At 41.8% G+C, this 15,256-nt stretch overlaps 1 protein-coding gene across 11 annotated transcripts in view; it reads right to left on the reverse strand.

Moving 5' to 3' along the window:
- WWOX (WW domain containing oxidoreductase) overlaps window positions 1–15,256 on the reverse strand; it is a 1,101,136-nt gene that overhangs the window by 972,429 nt on the left and 113,451 nt on the right. The gene's annotated exons all lie outside the window — the stretch shown is intronic.

Genomic DNA, 15,256 nt, shown 5'->3' on the forward strand with positions numbered 1-15,256 from the left:
CTTTCGCCATAAGGCAGTAATCTCCAGTTGAGAATGACATCATTTCAAAGCCCCAACTTTTGCCACAGCGGGAGTTCTTGCGCAAGAACCAAGGACAAACTCATTCTAGGACTGAAGGAGCAAGTCCGCCATTTGTGCAACCAGCACCAAAACATCTGTCGATTCCGGCCTCCCCTCACTGCTGCAATTCGAGAGTACTTCAGCCCAATAAGCTTGATGATGTTGCAACGGTCTATTACGCCTGTTATGTGGACCATAACACTGGCGGGAAAGAGAATAAACTGGCAATCTTGGAATGTAGAGCGGCTCAAAGAAAAGGTGGCCCAACACCAAAAAACTATTGACTATCGATCTGCCGGCAGCTATCTCAACCCTTTCTCGCAAATGTGTAACATGTCTACTTTAATAAAGAAAGGGCAGAAAGGTACTATCAGTCGCCTTTCCCAGAAGTACAATGGATAAATCATGTTGAAATCCGATGGACTGAAGAACAATGGATCCATCATGTTGAAATCTGATGGACTGAAGAACAATGGATCCATCATGTTGAAATTCGATGGACTGAAGAACAATGGATCCATCATGTTGAAATCTGATGGACTGAAAAACAATGGATCCATCATGTTGAAATCCGATGGACTGAAAAACAATGGATCCATCATGTTGAAATCCAATGGACTGAAAAACAATGGATCCATCATGTTGAAATCCAATGGACTGAAGAACAATGGATAAATCATGTTGAAATCCAATGGACTGAAGAACAATGGATAAATCATTCTGTTCTTCAGTCCATTGGATTTCAGAATGATTTATCCATTGTTCTTCAGTCCATTGGATTTCAATGGATCAATCATGTTTAAGTCCAACATGCCTAAACTAAATGCCCAAATAGCTTGTGGCAAAGGCATGTATTTCATGAGACTACAAATTATCAAAAAAGTCTCCAGCAATTTATTGTTGCTTCTTCCTTCCTCTGTACATATCCCACATGATTCTGAGAGTTTTTTGTGACACATTGTACTTTATGTTAGTGGCAAATTTAAGTTGATATATGTTCTGTGTTTCTTAATGAAAATATTTGCAAATTGGACAATGTTAGAAAAATTTTCAAGTTTGAAACTTTGATTTTTTTTTTACATCGCTAAACCAGACAAATACCACAAAAAAAGTAATCATTTTTTATTTATTTTTTGACGCCGCTCACTGTATGGTAAAAGTGATAAGACAGCTTTCTTCTTTGCGTCAGTACAATTACAGCGATTCCAAATTAATATATATTTTTTTATGTCTTGCTACTTTTGTACAGTAAAAACATTTTTTTATTTTCACGCCAACAGAGTTGTATGAAGTCTAGCTTGTTGTTTTTTTCGCAGGATGAGTGACTTTGTGCCATATTTTTTAACATACAACATTTTGATGGCGTCTTATTCCATTTTTTGTGTAACAGTTTGATGAAAAAAACAGCATTTTTTAATGTGGTTTTAATTTCTTGTTTTTACGGTGTTCACCATACGGATGAAATAATTTTACATTTTTTACAGCTCGGGTTTTCCAAATGCAGGAATACCAAATATGTCTACCTTTATGGAGAAATATTTTACTGTGATCTTTCATGCTAGAATATATATATATTTTTTTACAAGTTTATTGAACTTTTTTTTTATTTTTTTTTTTTTTACTTCTAATTTAGTCCCACTATGGGATATGAACACTTAAAGGGAATCTGTCACCAGAGAGAGCAGCATAATGGGGGGGGCAGAGACCCCGATTCCAGTGACGTACCACTTACTGGGGTTCTTGCAGTAGTTCTGATAAAATTACAGTTTTCTGAACTAGAGGACTAGTTGTCTCGTGCCACATAGTCCTCCTGCTGTGTAACCTTGCCCCATCACTGATTGGCACATTTCTGCCTCTGCAAGGGGAGTCAATCAGTGGTGTAGGCAGGGGTATACACCGCTCAGCATTCAGAGAACTGGTAGATCTGCAGCAGGTAAAACAATTTTTAATCAAAACTACAACAATCAACCCAGGAAGTGATACATCATTGGAATCAAGGTCTCTGCCCATCCATCATGCTGCTCTCAGATAGGGTAGCAAAATCTTAATAACAGATTCCTTTTAACACTTAGTTAATGATAGTGCACTAGACCAACCGGTTTTTATATTGACACTTGGCCTGTTATACCCTGTTTATGACAAGGGCCTAACCGGTTACTTTTTCTCGCAGACCCAAAGTCCACTGCTTGATCTTGGATTGCAATGACAACCGTCGGCACCCTGCAAACTCGATGTTGGCAGGGGTGGGAGACAGCATTCTAGGTGAAGGTGAAGAGTTCTTAGACAGAGCAGAATTATCTCTTCATGTTACAGAAAGAGAAGAAATTTGAAGTGCACCTGAAGAAACAGAGGAATGGAAACATGTGACCCAGAGAAGCAGGAGGATCGGGAGGCAGTCAGCACCCATACTGCTCAGGAACCAGTATCAGGCTCTTACGCAGGAGAACGATGAAGAAATACATCAGGATAAGATTTTGCCCACAAACAGCAACCTTGTACGCCTTCCGAATCCTCCTGGATGGAGAAAGAAAAATGTTGTGAAGAAGAAATGGAGAGTGGTGGTCATGGGGGATTCCCTGTTAAGAGGAATAGAGGCTGCTATCTGCAGACAGGATAGAACTTCAAGAGAAATGTGCTGTCTTCCAGGTGCAAAAATTAAAGATCTGTCTGACAGGATATCAGGACGCTTCAGACCTACAGATGACAACCCATTCCTGCTAATACATGTGGGGACAAACGGCACCGTGAGAAATGACCTGGAAGTCATCTGCAGTGACTTTGAAAACTTAGGAAAGAAAGTGAAAGAACTGGGAGCGCAGGTGGTCTTCCCTTCCATCCTCCCAGTGGATGGCCATGGAATAAGGAGGTGGAATAAGATTCTGCAGGTGAGCACCTGGCTACGTCGATGGTGCCGTCAACAAGGATTTGGATTTCTGGATCACGGAGTGAATTACCTATACAATGGACTACTTGCTAGAGATGGGGTGCACCTTACGAAGACTGGAAAACATGTATTTGGAAGTCGCCTTGCTACACTCATCAGTAGAGCTTTAAACTAGAACAATGTGGGAAGGGAAGCAAAAGACCAGAAAAAGCCATACACCTGACAAATGCTATTGAGAACTCTGCTATTAGAAGTGGAAAGGAAGAACAAAGACAAAAGAATCTAAATAAAAATATTGTAGAAAAGAGTAACCAATCACGAACTAAAAAGTTTCTATACTAATGCACAAAGCATGGGCAACAAACAAGGAGAATTGGAACTACTAACGCAGGAAAAGAAATATGATGTCATTGGAATCACTGAAACTTGGTGGGACGATACGATACGCATGATTGGAATACAAGACTAGAAGGATACAACTTATTTGCTAGAAACAGACTTGATAAACGAGGAGGTGGTGTCGCATTGTATGTTAGAAACGCGTATATCTGCACAGATATTGAAGCTTCAGAGACTGGGAATTCTGTGGAAACTGTTTGGGTAAGAATACAAGGACAGAACAATGGAAAGGACAACATTGTAGGCATTTACTACAGGCCGCCTGTGCAAGCTGAAGATATGGATGAACTCTTTATGCATCAAATGGCCAAGTTCTCCAAAAAATATGACATAGTTGTCATGGGAGATTTCAACTATCCAGACATTTGTTGGGAATCTCTCTCAGGCAAAACTAACAGGTCAAGGAAATTCTTATCCTCTCTTGCTGACAACTTTATCATCCAAAAGGTAGGGGAGAAGACATGGGGAACTGCTACCTTGGATCTAATCCTTATAAACAGGGAGGAAATGGTTGAGGAGGTAAAAGTGGTTGGGACCCTAGGAGGTAGAGACCATGCTATTTTAGAATTTTGGATAACTAGAGGAGGAAGACCTGTGAAGACTCAGACGTCAAGGTTAGATTTCAGAAAGGCAGATTTTAAGGGATTCAGAAAAAGAATTGGAGGGATCCAATGGCTGGATATCCTTAAGGACAAAAATGTCCAAGAAGGATGGGAAATCTTGAAAAATGAAATTCTCAAAGCACAATTGTTAACAATTCCGAAAAGAGGGAAGAATAGGAAGCATTTAAGGAAACCAGGATGGATGAACACAGAACTTAAGCACATACTAAAAAGGAAGAAAGAAATGTTTATAAAATGGAAAGAGGGAGGCACATCTAAAGAATATAATGCTGTCTGCAGAACCTGCAGGGCACAAATCAGATTACCTAAAGCTGACAATGAATTGAGTCTTGCAAGAGACATCAAAAGCAATAATAAAGGATTTGGGGCATATGTCAAAAGTAAAAGAAAAGTCAAAGATGCTATAGTATTTTTACAGGATGAAAATGATGAAATGGCAAGACAGGATGTTGAGAAGGCTGAACTTTTAAATTCCTATTTTGCATCTGTTTTCTCTCAGAAAGGAAATGTAACATCAACTGTTCTTCACTGTCCTATTAAGGGAATAGAAGAATCCAGGATATCTATAAACAGAAAGCTAGTGAGGGAACACTTAGCTAACCTAAATTAATTCACGTCTCCAGGTCCTGATGAATTACACCCCAGAGTACTGAAGGAGATTGCAGAAGAAATTTTTGAACCCCTCTCCATAAACTTTGAAAATTCGTGGAGAACAGGAGAAGTCCCAGAAGACTGGAGAAGAGCAAATGTTGTTCCTATTTCCAAAAATGGGAAGAAGGTGGACCCAGGAAACTATAAGCCGGTGAGTCTGACTTGTATACCAGGAAAGATCTTTGAACAAATTATTCAACAACATGTATGTCAGTACCTGGATAAGAATGAAGTGATTAAACAGAGTCAGCATGGGTTTGTAACTAATAAGTCATGTCAGACTATCTTAATTTCCTTCCATGACAGAATCACTGATTGGGTGGATCAGGGAAATGCTGTAGATATAGTATATCTTGACTTCAGCAAAGAATTTGACAAAGTTTCTCACACAATCCTTATTGAAAAATTGACTATGTATGGAATGGATAAGGCAACTGTTAGGTGGATTCATAACTGGCTTAGTGATCGTAAATGGCTGCACATCCAGTTGGAAGAATGTCTCAAGTGGGGTACCACAGGGCTCTGTCCTGGGTCCTGTATTGTTCAACATCTTTATCAACGATTTAGATTAAGGAATTGAGGGTAAACTGATTAAATTTGCTGATGACACAAAGCTAGGAAGGATAGCTAAGGCCTGTTTCACACTTCCGTTTTTGTGTCCGCCAAACGGATCCGTTTCCGTTTTTTTGACGGAAACTGATGCAAACGGATCCGTTTTTAAAAAAAACGGATCCGTTTTTTTGACGGATCCGCGGTAACCACTAATGGAAGTCTATGGGACAAAAAAACGGATCCTGCAAAAAAATGGCGGATCCGTTTTTTTACGGAAACCAACGGATTTTGACGGATTTGAAAAAACGGAAGTGTGAAACAGGCCTTATACTAGAGAAGAGAGAGAGGATTCAGAAAGATATAAATAAACTGGAGCAGTGGGCAGCAACTAACAGAATGGTTTTTAACAGGGAAAAATGCAAAGTACTACATCTGGGCAATAAACATGAAAAAAGCATATACAGAATGGGAGGAATAGGGCTAAGCAACAGCACATGTGAAAAAGACTTGGGTATACTAATAGATCACAGACTGAATATAAGTCAACAGTGTGATGCAGCAGCAAAAAGGCATTGCAATTCTAGGATGTATTATCAGAAGCATATAGTCTAGATCATGTGAAGTCATTATAGCCTTCTACTCCTCTTTGGTCAGACCTCATCTGGAATATTGTGTCCAGTTTTGGGTGCCACATTTTAAAAAAGACATCAACAAACTGGAGCAAGTTCAGAAAAGAGCGACCAGAATGGTGACCGGTCTGCAAACCCTGTCTTATGAGGAAAGGTTGCAGGATTTGGGAATGTTTAGCTTGCAGAAGAGAAGACTGAGAGGAGACTTAATAGCTGCCTACAAATATCTCAAGGGCTGTCACATTGTAGAAGGATCATCTTTATTCTCATTTGCGCAAGGAAAGACTAGAAGCAATGGGATGAGACTGAATGGGAGGACACACAGATTAGATATTAGAAATCAATGAGTGGAACAGGCTGCAACGAGAGGTGGCGAGTTCTCCTTCAATAGAGGTCTTCAAACAGAGGCTGGACAGACATCTGTCTGGGATGATTTAGCGAATCCTGCTTTGAGCAGGGGGTTGGACACGATGGCCCAGGAGGTCCCTTCCAACTCTACGATTCTATGATCTCAAATAACCACCTAGAATGTTGGCACGACCCTGGCTGCTGCTGCAGGATCTCGGGCAGCAGTTTAGCTGAGCTTCAGGGATGACAATCTCAAAAAGTTGACAAATATTGACTAATAGAAGTGTAATAATCCCTTAAAAGAAGTAGACGTCTTGCATTCCTCCAACGCATGAAAGATTTTACAAGTTATTTTTCATGATAAAATTAAGTGGAAAAGGAAAGGTTCATCCCTTTTTGCTGTCTTCTTTCCACCCTCCTCATAAAAGTAAAATAAAATTCTCTGCAAAGCTCAGTCTCGGGAATGCTGAGTTGCAACAATGCTGCTAGAAAATGCTCATTGCTGAGACAGGTGTATAAAGACACCCTTGGATCTCGCTTGGATCGCTGCTGTATAGACATGCAGAAAATTTACTGTTGAATTAACTGGGTTAACTGAATTATTCTGAATTTACTGAGTAAACTCTTGCCATTTCTCGCGCGCACTCGGGGGACTCATTCGTTGTTGTGTACCGTACACTTCTTCAAATGAAAGCATTCAAAAATTAAGTGCGGTTTGCAAGATTGATGAAGAAACCATATGCTCCCTATTAAACGGAGAAAGGCAAAAAAAAAAAGTATAATTACGTCGTTTAATGTACTTAGCAAATATTTGGAATTAGTCTATGGAAATCCACCAAAGTGATTAGGAATTATGATGTGCCGTGAGATAACATAGAGGGGGCTTTTTTCTCCCGCTTTTCTTTTTTCGACATGGCAAGAAATGGGCATGAGAAGAGATATGTGGCAGTTTAATAGAATGATCATAATAAAAAAAAACGGCAAATTTACAATCAGACAGAAATGTGATCATTTCCAAAAGAAAAAAAAACATTTTTGCAAACATTGGCACAGTTGATACTTTGAGAAATGGAGGAAAAACAAGGAGTTTAATTACTTAGTCAAACAGTTTATGGATGTTCTTGCAAAAAGTGACAAAGAACTTGGCTTAATTAAAGTGCTGCAGGGTCCACGGTACCTAAGGGCTGGATTGAGATGCGGATATTGGCAGACATGGATTTCCTTCTGTGATAAGTAAGTTCTCTATTGAAAGACGATCGCTGTCAAACACATGACCTTAACCTCGGTGGAAACATTATCTTCTCTTCTTGTTACAGTGTCCTGGTAACACATACTTAAAAATAATTTTTCTCCAGGCACGGATTGTGTGTGTATTTAAATATAAATATATATATATATATATATATATATATATTGTGCATCACTGAAATAACACAAACAGTACTGCAGATCACATAAAAAGCGCTGCAGTCCAACAACTGAGCTAACTCTGGGTTTCCGCCTCTGCTCCTGGTTTCTGTTATTGTCTGCATCGTTGACATCACATAAACAGCGCTGCAGTCCAGAAACTGAGATCAGCGGCTCTTGAGCGCCATAGACAATAAGACACACCAGGAGCAGCGGCATAGACTCAGCGCTGGACCCGATATATATTCTATACTCACCCTCCTCGAGTCCAGCGCAGAGTCTATGCCGCTGCTCCTGGTGTGTCTTACTTTCTACGGCATTCAAGAGCCGCAGAGCTCAGTTTCTGGACTGCAGCGCTGTTTATGTGATGTCAACGATGCAGACAATAACAGAAACCGGGAAGGTGTGTAAAATGCTTTTCTAAACAAACTGCGGCCGGGAAACAGGTTTTCTGAAACCGGAAAACTCCTTTAAATTTTAATAGATTTAATATTTACAAATGGTGTGAATCGGTCACAGATGGCAGAAATTAGTTAAACGGGTATTCCTGAAAGATGGAGTTACCACTGAGCCACGTGATGGGTGACAACTAGTGATGAGCGAACGTGCTCGGATAAAGTGTTAGGGTTATCAGACCATGCTCGGGTGCCAACCGAGTGTCTTCAGCGTGCTCGAAAAATATGTTCGCGTCCTCGCGCCTGAATGTCTAGTGACTGTTCAACAGTGGCAACACGTGCAGGAATTGGCTAAAAATTGGAAATCCCTGCATGTGTTGCGGCTGTTGAACAGCCACGAGACATGCAGCTGCGGGGACTCGAACATATTTTTCGAGCACGCTGAAGTCACTCGGTTAGCACCCGAGCATGGCCGATAACACCTTATCCCAGCACATGGACTGATCACTAGTGACAACTACTAGATCAGTGGGTGTCTGATCAGTGAGACCCCACCGACTGTCAGAACAAATGATCTTGAAAGTTGCCACGGTCTAGTGTTAGGCTGCTCTGAAATTGCCAAAGAGTGCAGTGCTCTGACGATCTTTGGAAGACTCCATCAAACTAGTAAGTTCTTTTAATCGAAAGACCTAATTTGGCACAACAACATTGTAAGATTACAGAGTTTTATTTGCGGCTTTCCAACTTTCACTGCGATCTACAAGGTCCAATAAAATTATGACGTAATGAGCGTCCATTTATTTCAATGAATACAAGTGGTCTTGTTGCAACCATTCCACTGGCCTTTTGTCACGGGGCAGTAGGGGGGAAATAGGAGACATGGAACCAGGGCCCCTGAACTGCCCCTAAGACTAAGGGGGTTCCTTGATTTTCCTTAACTTGGGGGTACACTTAAAGGTAGTGAGGCCCAAGTCTCCGACCTGTCTCTATCTCCTGTTCAGCCCTGAGCTAAACACCCAACCCCCTCCCCAGCGGGTGGGACAGGGAATAAAGTAAACTGCACCAAAAACAAGGGAAAGGGTCATACAGACACCTCGGGGTTAAATAATCTGAAAGACAAGACTTAGCTTGCTCTGCTGCAATGCTCCAGGACAGCAGAGTTAGCCACTTGAAAACAGCAGACAACTGAAGATCCACAGAACTCTGTCAGCTCCTGAACTCCAGCTGGGTTGCTCTCCAAAGAGAAACAAAATCACCACCAGTTAGCTGGTGCACCTGGTGAGCTTATGTAGGAAGGTGGGAGTGGTGTCCGCCTGCATAGATAATTAATCACAATGCAGTAGCACCAGTGGCCACCGGGGGGAAAGACTCACCAGAAGACCAACTAATGATGCAGTAACACCAGCGGCCACCTGGGGCAAAAACTAATATTAACCCCCGATGGCCTGAAAGGAAAAAAGTTTTAATATGAGAGCCCGTATCTGCCACAGATCCAAAAATGGATCGTGACACCTTTATTCACGCAGATAAAGTGAGATGAAAGTCATGAAGAGGATCTCCTCCTAAAACACTAGAGTACAAAAATACCTTTGCGGAAGGAGGCTAAAAATTTGCACCAAATGCTGCACTGAAATCTGTACATTATGTTAAAGTTCACTCATTGCATAGCAATTTTTTTTTAAAAATCCTCTATACGTATCCAGAGATATGGGCCATTTTATTTAGTGCTAATTTTTATGGTCTGTATGAAGTGGGAGTGACTCACAGGTTCCTCTGGGGCGTGTCTTTCGGTTGCTCTGCATAATTACCCTGTGAGCCATGCCCCTTTAGTCAAGACTATAAAAGCTGAACCTAAATAAAAAAAAGCCCATATCTCTGGAATCGTATGGCGGACTTTAGAAGCCCAAAAACCGGAATTCCCATGGGAGCAGCGGGAATAAAAAAAATAATAACAAAAACTAACCACTTTCACCTAGTGGCAGATCCTCTTTAAATCAGTGGTGAAAATCTACAAATTTTTGCAACAAATAGGATGTGCTTTTATGCATAATAAATTGAACTCCTCGATCCTATCAACACAGGGGAAGAAAATCAGACAGCAATCATCTAATGTTTATGTTCAACATAAGTTATCCATACAGAATATGATTTAGCCCTCAGTATACAGATACAGCCCTAATAGTTTATAGTCCTATGAAGACTAAAGTCATTTTGGCTCAGAGAACAAGAACAATTTTATTATTTTGCTCAGCAATTCAAAGGTCATTAGGGCTGTTATGGTCTTGACTATATCAAATAAGTAGAGTAAAGCAATCAAGATTCGAAAGACAATGGTCCAGAAGCCATATTGGCAGTCTATGGCTGCTTGACCAGAAACCAGATAACCGCCTCCTACCTACGAAGATCCTGAGAACCGCCTCTGATTAGTAGGCCAGACACAATGTTATAACTGCAGCATGACACTGCGCCAGGCGTGTTAACCATAGGAGGCGTTGGGGATACTGTCTGACAGGTCAAAGGAGGTTTGCAGGGCCCTTGGCTGGCTGCGACGGACTACCAACATGGTCCTGCAAAACTTTTTTTTGTTCAACACTGCATGTAAGTATATATTATTTTTTGGGACTCTAAGTTTACTTACGGTGCTTTAAAAAAAAGTTTACTTATAAAAAAAGAATAGTAATTTTTTTGGCAAGTTTTTAGCTTACATTAAAAGGTTAAATTGAGTGCAGCAGGTGATTCTACTGTTCGAGCATTGGTGTGACCGTGTGTTACAGCTGTCGGTCACTGATGACAAGCACAGCGGTCACAAGTCCTCAAAGTGATGCTGCTCATAGTGGTAAAGGTATTACAAAAAAAACAGAAAAAAATTTACAAAGTTGAATACCTAAAACAATAATATTTCATGATGCGCAAAACTAGCAGACAATATTAAAAACAAAAAAAGAAGACTAATTGAAACAAAAAAAAAGAAAACACTTTGAAGGATCTATGCAAAAGGGGTAAGGTACCTCTTATTCTTCTAAGTATAAACCTAGCAAATGTTTTTGCTATTCGCACCTAAGAAATGACGAAAATCCAATGGAGAATGAAAACCTACATGATTTGCACAAATATAAAAGTGCACAGCGGAATTGTAGTGACCAGTGAAAAAGGAGGAACAAAGATTTCAGACCAAAAGACCTTGAGATTCTAGGAACTTGATGCAATTTGTGCACTAAGTCCTGACATGAACTCAAACAGACCATTAAATTCCTCATACATTTCGCTTTTCAATGGCACCCTAGGAAAAGGTCTGCGTCTTAATCATGTCACCATTCCAGACACGGTGTTCTTCCTACAGTGTCCTGCTCGGATTGACTATTTCGAAAAGGGTGATGCTAATAGATTTTTAGTCGATTTTTTTGGTTGAGGAGATATGGAGACATGGCAGCATACAGCTGTAACGTGTCTATAGCACTATTATTATTAACTTCATACCTGCCATATTTTTTGGATAAGCAGTAAGTTACATTAATTTCACTTGCTATTTATCTGTTACTCTGTCCTAGTTCCAGCAACAGGTGTAGCATCTCTCTCCGGACGATCCTGCCACCACTGCAACCGGACGTGTTCAATTGACGTCATCCATCTAGGTCATTAAACCTGGCAAGGCACGAGGTTTTTGGCGTCCCTGCCACTCTATTTCATAGCGCCAATATCCCTTCACTATTGTGGTGCCAATGCTGCTACACCGGCTGCCGTTGCTCCATCTCAGCTGCACCATTTGCAGCTGTTCAACTTTTCCACCCTGCTGCACCAGCACCAACTGTCTGTTCTATCTAAGAACTGCATATCCAGATCAGGGGCTTCGAAGATCCACAAGGTGAGACATAACATTAGTTTTGTAGCACACCATGACATATGACAATAGTAATTCTGATCATCAAGTCAAAGGATAATTAGTTTAGCCATTACAACACACAGTATAATGCCTGGTGGGAGCCCGAGAGCTTTTCCAGTTCTTAGAATCTGGATGTCATTTACCATCTTCTTAGCTCTGGCACAAGGAGAAAAACAAGAAAAGCGCTCCATGTGTGAATGAGTATTGAAAGGCAAAGCTCAGCTCACCTAAGCTAGTTGTGTTGCGCAGGCGCAGGAGTTCAAGCATATCCACCAAGGGGCTGCGGCACCGTCTGCCGGTTACGAATGTCTAAACACGGAACTGAGCAAGACAGAGAAAAGTTGCTGTGTCGTCCGGGCTCTGCTGTGGATGGAGACAAGTCAAGGTAGTAAAAATGTTTTCTTGGGTACCTGATGAAGGGCAAAGAGAAACAAAACGCGTAGTCTAACAAAACGTTTCCCCTATCTTGACTCTGCTCATCTCCATCCACGGCAATGACCTGACGACACCGCAACATTTCTCTGTTTAGCCCTGGCACAGCACTGAGTATAAGCTTTGCCTGGAGTTTTCATTTCCGTGATGTTATTTTGAGGCTCAACAATTTTAGAGATTTGAGCTCCTTGCCCAGCCATCTCTCCACAGCTCTATACATGTAATTAGGACAGCTCCAAAGCACACGCAGTAGTCCTGGGGTTGTCCTCTAGAGCTGCATCTGAAGGGTAGATGCAGAGCCCTTATCAAGACTGCCATGGTATTAGGAACAAGCAAGTACAAGGAAGTTGGACTGTGCAGAGGCAGAGCGACGTACGCCTGCAAATGAGCGAGACTGGGGGCGCTGTGTGGATGGCATAGGATGTGTCAACTACATGAAGGTAAGAAGGACAATGGTGATTTTGGGGAGGAAATAGGCGTAGAACAAGACCAGCTAGCCCACTGAACCGGAATATGCCGCATGGAGGGGCTTATAAAAAATAGATTTTTTTTAACTTATCGTAAAATCTGTTTCTTGTACTTTTTGTTGGGGGACACAGGGACATGGGATAGTCGGCTGCCACCTTAAAACTGACATTATTATTGCAATTAAATTGGCTTCTCCCCAGTAGAGTATTCCCTGCCAGCTGGAGCAGGCTTTCTCAGTTTTGTGAGAAAGAAGTACAAGGAGAAAAAAAATAATGAAGGCAAGAAGAAACATAACTGTACGCCCAACTGGGCAATCAAGAGAGAGAGAGAGAGATGTCCCCCAATAAAGACTACGAGAAACAGATTTCACAGTAAGAAAAAAAAAAAAAAAAAAAAAATCGATTTTTCTCGTTTATCTTATTAGGGTACACAGAACCATGGGATGTCCTAAAACTGTTCCAAGGGTGGGACAGTATTAAATCTCATACCGTCACCACCTAGTCTTCCACCACAACTTAAGCGGAAGTCTGGACTACTACCGCCTGCAATATCTTAATACCAAGGCTTGTATCTGCTGAGGCAAAAGTGTGGCCCTTGTAAAACTTTGAAAAAGTATGCACCGAAGCTCAAGTAACTGCTTTACAGAGCTGCAAGGCCAATGCCTGATGAGGAACCGACCAGGAAGCTCCTACCACTTGCATGGAGTGTGCCCTAATCCTAAATGGGGCCACCCTGGCTTTAGCCTTCTAAGCCTGGACAATAGCAGACTTGATCCAGTGGGCAATGGTCGCTTTAGAAGAGGTGTGACTTTATGAGGGCCCTGATGTATAACAAAGAATCCGAACAGCTCTAACAACGTCGAAGCTGTGCAGAGCCTGCTCCCTAGGATGTGATGGTGCTGGACAAAAGGAAGGTAAAACAATATCTTCATTAAGGTAAAAACTCGAAACCACTTTTGGTAGAAAAGACCTGATGAATAAGGTAAGAGAAGCAACAACACAGAGCTCCGAGACCCTCCTAATAGAAGTCATAGCTATGAGGAACGCTACCTTATAAGAAAGAAATAGTGCAGAAATCTCTGTCTTTTGAGGCTCCAAAACAAGATTCAGATCCCAAGGGTCCAAAGGGGTCCAATAGGGTGGCTTAACATGTGCCACCCCTTGGAGAGAAGTTTTAACTTAGGGTAAAAATGTTAAATCCCTCTGAAACCAAACAGCCAGGGAAGATCCCTGACCCTTGAGGGAGTTAAGAGCCAGCCCTGCTTCCAATTCAGACTGTAGGAAGGAGAACAGCACTGGCAAGGCAAAAACTATAGGTGAAATACCGGAAGACTGACATCAGCGAAAATAAATCATCCAAGTGCGATGGTAGACTCACAAGGAGGATGGCTTCCGAGCTGTAATCATAGTCTGGATGACTAATTCAGACACACCTTGCTGCCCTCAAAATGGCAGCTTCAACAGCCACGCTATCAAATTGAACACCGGTTAATTAAGTTGAAAGAACGGACCCGGGTACAGAAGGTCTGGGCGGTCCAGAAGAGCCCATGGGACATCCTCCCAGAGAATGATCACATTCAAATAAAAGGCCCACTGAGGTCAATCTGAAACAAAGAGAATGACTGGAACACTTTCTGCACTGATCTTTTGGAGAAGTCTGGGTAGAAGTGGCAGATGTGGAATGAGATAAGGCAGAGTGAACTGGAACCAAGAGATTACCAGGGCGTCGACTGCGATTGCCTGTGGGTTCCGGGACCTTGTCACAAGTTTTGGCACCTTGTGATTTAGTATGGATGCCAATAGATCTACATCCAGTGTATGTCACTGCCAACAGATCTACCTGAACACCTCTGGGGGAAGAGCTCACTCTCTCCTGCGGGTAGCTGCTAGTGAAAAGTCTACCTCCAAGTTGTCTACTTCAGGAATATGAACTGCAGAGATTAGAGGAACCTTTTCCTCTGCCACTCCAGAATCCCTGGGCCTTCTGTCATGGCTGATGGGCTGTGTGTGACCACTTCGCGATTGATATAGCCCACAGCCGTGGCTTTGTCTGAATGAACTTTGCTTGAAAACCCCTGGAGCAGGTGCAGCCAATGTCAAAGACGCAGACGAATAGATCGGAGCTCCAGCATGTTGATTGGGAGCAGCCCATCTTCCCTGCACCAAACCTCTTGGTCCGTCAAGTGACAAAAAAATTGCTCCCCAGCCGGTCTATAAAGAGTAAAATAAATAAATGTCTGCCCGGTAGTTTTCAAGCCCTGATGGAAGACTGAAGATATGATCTCTTCTCAAAAAAAAAAAATCGATGACTGAGCAGTGTCAAGCACCATTCGCAGAAACGGTAGCCGCTTTGTTGAAACTAAAACAGACTTTGTCCTTAAATTTAGAATTAGTCACACCGAGCCACCTTTTTTTTTGAGATAACGAATAGGCTTGCTTAACATAACCCCCTTGAAGAACTCTTAAGTGGGGACACTTACAATCACCCCTGCTTGAAGTATGGATATATCGTGTAGTCAAAAGTGGCTC

This window comes from Dendrobates tinctorius, unplaced genomic scaffold, assembly GCF_039654945.1.
Source record: "Dendrobates tinctorius isolate UK_male_01 unplaced genomic scaffold, ASM3965494v1 ptg000009l, whole genome shotgun sequence".
Classification (NCBI taxonomy): domain Eukaryota; kingdom Metazoa; phylum Chordata; class Amphibia; order Anura; family Dendrobatidae; genus Dendrobates; species Dendrobates tinctorius.